The following is a 7,193-nucleotide window of genomic DNA, read 5'->3' as shown; positions in this document are numbered from 1 at the left end:
CCTGGAAGCCTGATCAAAGCCTAACTGCTCCCCTGTCAACCTGGTCACCCCTAAGTGCCCTCCCCTGATGGCCTGATTGCCCCTAACAGCCTCTGCCTCGCCCCCCACCACCGTGGCTTTGTCCGGAAGGACATCCAGATGAATGTCCAAAAGATGTCTGGTCTAATTAGCATATTACCCTTTTATTAGTATTTTATTAGTATACATAATATATATGCCCCTAAAAAGTTATATTATTTTACACGCTTTAAATTATACAGTACATATTCAACCCTGTTTTTCTTTTTTTTTCTAAATATATCTTATTGATTTTTTTCACGGAGAGGAAGGGAGAGGAATAGAGAGTTAGAAACATCGATGAGAAAGAAACATTAATCAGCTGCCTCCTGCACACCCCCAACTGGGGATGTGCCCACAACCAAGTTACATGCCCTCGACCGGAATTGAACCTGGGACCCTTCAGTCCGCAGGCCAATGCTCTATCCACTGAGCAAAACTGGTTAGGGCTCCCCACTTCTTTTATTTTCTTTTTAGATTATCCATATTTGTAGATATGGCATTAATTCATTTTCCCATTGATTTTTAGAGAGAGTGGAAGGGAGAGGGATAGAGAGAGAGAAACATCGATGTAAGAAACATCCCTTCAATTGGTTTCCTTAGGAGCCCTGACCAGGGATCCAACTTGAAACCCAGGTATGTGCCAGGTATGTTCCCTGACCTGGAATCGAACCTGCAACCTTTCCGTGCACAGGACCACGCTCACACTCAACCAACCTATCCACTTCAGCCTGGCTGTTATACCATTTCTGGAATTTTATTTCAATTAATTCTTGCAAAGTCTGTGCTTTAGGTAATATTCACATTTTGCTGCTGAGAAAAAAAAAAAAAATACCTCTTCATTTTAAGACATTATCCTTCCCTCATTGCTGCGTTTTCCTGCCAGCCCTAGAAAGGCTCTTTTTTTTTTTTTTTTTCTGCAGCACTTTTATTTTCCCCACAATGACGTGTTGCTGGGGCCTAATGTTCTCACGTGACAGTAGAAACCCAAAATTTGTCATTTCTTCAAGAATCGCGTACACAAACCTTACATAAATTAAAAGGACGAAGATTTACAGGTGGAAATGCAAACTGTTTTCCAACTCAAGGCAAGTAACAGCCCAGGTATTCTGGCAGGAACATCAACTAAGAAAGGAAAGTGGGCCCCAACGCTGGGACCCTCCCAACCCCACCCCAAGGGACGGCAGGACAGAATGGTAACGGGGCAGGGGGCAGGGGGCAGGGGGCAGGGCCGTGCCAAACTAAGAGCGCCTGGAAAGGGCAGCTCCCTCAGGCCAGTGCCCCGCACACACGAGGCCCTGCGGGCTCCTGAGGCCACTGGGTTTCTCCTGCAGAAACATGTTCTCGTCTCGGCCACCAAGTGACCGACGCGTGTACAGGTGTTTAAATGAAAGGTATGTACAGGGCATTAAACATGTACCAAGGGAACAGGTAACTTGAATACAGGTCAACATCAGCAACCGGACCTACAATCCAGTGCTGAGCTCAGATACAGGCTTCAAGGACAATTTCTTTTCGAAGGCGCGTTCCAGTTTCGGGGCCGGCATGAGGTGTGCCTTTGCCAGGGCAAACGGAGACGCATCCACTCATGCAGCAAATGCTACGCATCTGCCCGCAGTCCGCTTAGAAGCATTTGCGGTGGATGATGGAGGGGCTCGACTCGTCCTACTCCTGTTTGCTGATCCATATCTGCGGGAAGGTGGACAGCAGGGCCAGGATGGAGCCTCCGATCCACACCGAGTACTTGCGCTCCGGCGGGGCGATGATCTTGATCTTCATTGTGCGGGGGGCCAGGGCCCTGATCTCCTTCTGCATCCTGTCCACGATGCCCGGGTACATGGTGGTTCCACCAGACAGCACTGTGTTGGCGTAGAGGTCCTTCCGGATGTCCACGTCACACTTCATGATGGAGTTGAAGGTGGTGTCGTGGATGCCGCAGGACTCCATGCCCAGGAAGGAGGGCTGGAAGAGGGCCTGGGGCAGCGGAAGCGCTCGTTGCCAATGGTGATGACCTGCCCGTCGGGCAGCTCGTAGCTCTTCTCCAGGGAGGAGGAGGACACAGCCATGGCCATCTCTGCTTGAAGTCCAGGGCGACGTAGCACAGCTTCTCCTTGATGTCGTGCAGGATCTCCCACTCCGCCGTGATGGTGAAGCTGTAGCCCTGCTCCGTGAGGATCTTCATGAGGTAGTTGGTCAGGTCCCAGGTCCAGATGCAGGATGGCGTGGGGGAGGGCGTAGCCCTCCTAGATGGGCACCGTGTGCGTGACCCTGTACCCAGAGTCCATGACAATGCCTGTGTGGCCAGAGGCATACAGGGACAACACGGCCTGGATGGCCATGTACATGGCGGGAGTGTTGAAGGTCTCGAACATGATCTGGGTCATCTTCTCCCGGTTGGCCTTGGGGTTCAGAGGGGCCTTGGTCAGCAGCACCGGGTGCTCCTCGGGGGCCATGTGCAGCTCTCAGCTCGTTGTAGAGAGTGTGATGCCAGATCTTCTCCATGTCGTCCCAGTTGGTGACGATGCCGTGCTCGATGGGGTACTTGAGGGTCAGGATGCCGCGCTTGCTCTGGGCCTCGTCGCCCATGTAGCTGTCCTTCTGCCCCATGCCCACTATGACGCCCTGGTGCCAGGGGCGCCGGACGATGGACAGGAACATAGCCTGGGGGGCGTCATCCCCAGCGAAGCCGGCCTTGCACATGCCGGAGCCATTGTCGATGACCAGTGCGGCGATCTCTTCTTCCATGGCGACCTGGGAGGGCGGCGGGTGCAGAGAGCGAGAGTGAGCAGAGCAGAGAGGAACAGAGGGCTGGCGGCTGCAGCGACTGAGCCCTAGAAAGGCTCTTGACAGCGGTTTCACTGGGTATCCAGAGTCAGAAGCATTCTCCTCACCACCACCCTCTCCAAAGCCTCCTCTGCACTGGTACTGAGGCTGTCCTGGAGGGCGCAGAGGCTAGGTAACTGAGACAATGACAGGATTTGGACCACTGGAGCCACAGTACCCGCCTGTCCTCTCTCAGCCTTTCTCTGCGGCACTGGAGAAGGCAGGGCCGGAGGCTTCCAGCCGCACCAAGCTTCCGGATAGGCCAGGGTTTGCGGCGCTAGCTCTTTGGACACCGAAAGGGCTGCAGTTGCTCCCTTTCCCAAGCTGCTGTCACCCCAGAGGTTATAGGGCTTCCCCGGAAGTCCTCTGCGTGCCTCCCCTCTGCGGCAAACATGGCAGTGGACTCAGGGATGGAACTGCTATTTTTAGATACTTTTAAACACCCCAGCACTGAGGTAAGACTTCCTTCTTGATTCTGACTCTGCTTCTTGACTATGGGACAAGTACAAAAAATCCTTAGGCATGCTTCACTTTCCCTCCTGCTGGTGGCCTTAAATTCTGCACGTACACACCTCCTCCCCCAGCTGGGTGTGGGTACCATGTCTTCAGCAGAGCATCTCGGTGGCCAGGACATTTCTCTGCGTTATCTTAGGCTCCTGCGTCTTTGGTTGAGTTGGCTGTTCTGCTTGCTTTGCTCCTCTGCCCCCTTACCCCATCAACTTTGGGCCTTGAAAATATCTTGGTTCTCAGGTTTAGCTCAGGTGGTGTTGGGAGGGTCTCAGACTGCCTGTGTTTGACAGCAGTTCCAGAGACTGAGTGGGTCATGATGGCTTCATGATTCCTAAATCCCTCCTCCCAGGTCCTTTTTCTAATGGGAGTTAGGTTGTCCAAATGTGACTCCCATTAAGACATGAAATATTTGCACGGACATATTTGAACAGCTTTTGTGTGGAGGATACCTGTGAGGAGGGGAATCAGTGGTGAAAGGAACCAATGGTGGATTTGGAACCCCCAGACAGGGAACCTCGCTCACTCCCTGCATGTCTCCCTCAGTGGCTGGCCTGGGCATGCAGGAGGCTTGGCTTCCTTCCTCACCCAGTGATGAAGGAAGCCAAGCCTCCTGCCCTCTCTGCTGGCTCCATGGCTCCGGCAGAGGCTGCCATCTTTGTGGCTATGGGCACTGCCATATTTGTGGCCATATTTGTAGCAGAGTGACAGTTAATTTGCATATTACCCTTTTATTAGATAGGATACTGTGACCATTTTGTTTATTTATTTGTTTCATTTATTTTTCGGCCTCGTACACTTGCATTAAGGACAAGGATCATGTCTGTTCAGTTCACTACTATAGAACATGTTTTACACTGAACTTAGGGCACAGTAAGTACATAGTAGTAGCTCAATGAATGTTATTGAATAAAATAAAATGTCTGGAAAAGCATAAGATTCAAATAATTATACTTTTCAATTTTTCCAATAGCTAGACTTTGTTTTATGATTCATAAATAAGTTAATGAGTTGTTTGTTTTTGATCTAACAAAATTATATTTGTAGATTTTCTTTTATATTTACTGACTATACACACACACACACCTCTTCCCTCACCCATACATGTGTATAAAGGCAGTTTACTTAAAAATTTAGATTCTTTATTTCATATTATGCTATAAAATATAATGCATTTTTTTATTTTTAGATCATTTATACTTTGACAATCTATTATATATGTATGTGTATGTGTTTTAACATTCCATAAATATGATTATGTTATGCAGTTTATAATATACAGTGTACATTGTTCATTTTCCTTTTTTGCTTATCCTTCCTTTTAGTCTCTTTGCTTTTTCTCTATGAATATGATCACTCTGTCAACTCCTGTTCACTTCTGGAATGTGTTTTTAACATTTCTATCCATGTTTGTACACGTATAATGAAACATATATGGGATCATATTATGGTGCTTAGTGCTGTTTTCTTACTCAATAGACCTTGTAAAATCAATTGACTGCTGCAGTTCTAATTTAATTTTCTTACTAGCCACATGGAAATATGTGGTACAGATTTGTCATCAATTTTTGAGCATTTTCTATATTTATAGGCATGTCCTATACTTCCATATTTTAGCCCTACAACCAATTCTTTAATACACATCCTAGAAACTTTCACTTGTTTCTATTTTGATGTGATATAACCCGGAGAATGAGTGACAGTCACCAGGTATTGGTCCAAACAAGCTATATCAATTCACATTTTATGAACAATTATCTATGGGAAATTATCTTTAAATTATTGCACAGATAGGTCTTTATGCTCTTTTAATTTTTATAAGTCTGAAGTAAATTGACCATTTATTTTATTTTGAACATTTAGATTTATTTAGCAGTTCTCTTCATATAATTTAATATTTCATTATCCAATTGAAAACACAGTAAGTCTAAATGTTTTTCACTGAAAAGATGCTTTCAAAACCATATTTCTTTATTTATCTTTAAGAATTATTCATATCGTTTGTTTTTTGGGGTATGTCTCAGAAATGACTATGATGCTTGAATTTGTCAGGTCCCTGAAAGAGTACCCTGAACCCACATTTAGCATATGTGTTATATGTGATAAAAAGCTGAATTGTGTCATGATTTTTTTTTTACCAATATGTCAGAATTAATTTTTATTTATTTATTTGTTCCTTTATTCTTTTATTGTTTAAATTATTACATATGTCTCTTTTTTCCCTCATTGACCTCTCCCTGGCCCCTCCCACCCCCAGGACAAGTCCCTACCACCCCAGTGTCCATGTCCATTGGTTATGCTAATATGCATGCATACAAGTCCTTTGGTTGATCTCTTATCCCTCACTCCCTCATCTTGCCCTGCCTTCCCTCTGAGATTTAATGGTCTGTTCTATGCTTCTATAACTCTGGTTCTATTTTTGTTGATCAGTATATATTGTTCACTATATTCCACAAATGAGTGAGATCATGTGATATTCATCTTTCTCTGACTGGCTTATTTCACGTAGCATAATGCTCTCCAGGTCCATCCATGATGTTGCAAATGGTAAGAATTCCTTCTTTTTTTTACAGCAGCGTAGTATCCCATTGTATAAATGTACCACAGTTTTCTAATCCACTCATCTGCTCATGGGCACTTAGGCAGTTTCCAAATCTTAGCTTTTGTAAACTATGCTGCTATGAACATAGGGATGCATATGTCCTTTCTGATTGGTGTTTCTGACTTCTTGGGAAATATTCCTAGAAGTGATATTACTGGGTCAAATGGGAGTTCTATTTTTAATTTTTTGAGGAAACTCCATACTGTTATCCACAGTGGCTGCACCAGTCTGCATTCCCACCAGCAGTCCATGAGGGTTCCTTTTTCTCCACATCCTCGACAGCACTTGTCGTTTGTTGATTTGTTGATGATAGCCATTCTGACAGAATTGTCATTTTGATTTGCATCTCTTAGATGATTGCTGACTTTGAGCATGTTTTATATGTCTCTTGGCCTTCTGTATATCCATTTTTGACAAAGGAGGCAAGAGCACACAATGAAGTAAAGATAGTCTCTTCAATAAATGCTCTTGGGAAAATTGGACAGATACATGCAAAAAAAAAAAAGAAATTAAATCACCAACTGACAGCATATAAAAAAAAACCTCAAAATGCATAAAGGGCTTAAATGTAAGATGGGAAACCATAAAAATCTTAGAAGAATCCACAGGCAGCAAAATCTCAGACATATGTCGTAGCAATATCTTTACCAATACAGCTCCTAGGACAATGGAAGCTAAGGAGAAAATAAACAAATGGGACTACATCAAAATAGAAAGCTTCTTCATAGCAAAATAAATCATCAAGAAAACAAGAAGAAAGCCCACTACATGGGAGAACATATTTGCCAATGTTATATCAGATAAGGGCCTAATCTCCAAAATGTATAAGAAACTCATACATCTTGACAAAAGGAACATAAACAATCTAATCAAAAAATGGGCAAAGGACCTAAATAGACACTTTTCAAAAAGCATATTTTTTAAAAGAAGGAAAATTCATAAACAAAGGTCTGACCATTTTCCTCAGTTCTGAATAAAACATTATGCATCAATTCATTAGATGTTATACTTATAGATATTCTTGAATATTCATTTATTCCCTGCACTAAATGATTTTATCTTTGACTAAATTTTCAGAACTTATAATTAGAACACCCAGAAATATTGAAAGTTTATATCTATGGACACATTTTTTTTTTTACTTAAAATATAAGATCATGCAAAATGTAAATAGTCTTATAATGCTTCTTATTCATAACATACA

At 43.9% G+C, this 7,193-nt stretch overlaps 1 pseudogene across 1 annotated transcript; it reads right to left on the bottom strand.

The window, feature by feature from the left end:
- Positions 1-1,678: 1,678 nt before the first annotated feature.
- Positions 1,679-2,838, bottom strand: LOC307101163 (actin, cytoplasmic 2-like; annotated as a pseudogene). The gene has a single exon. The product of its transcript is annotated as an actin, cytoplasmic 2-like (transcript).
- Between the last annotated feature and the right edge of the window lie 4,355 nt (positions 2,839-7,193).

Source organism: Cnephaeus nilssonii (genome assembly GCF_951640355.1).
Source record: "Cnephaeus nilssonii genome assembly, chromosome: 6".
Taxonomy (NCBI): Eukaryota; Metazoa; Chordata; class Mammalia; order Chiroptera; family Vespertilionidae; genus Cnephaeus; species Cnephaeus nilssonii.
This window is presented reverse-complemented; position numbering and strand designations above follow the sequence as displayed.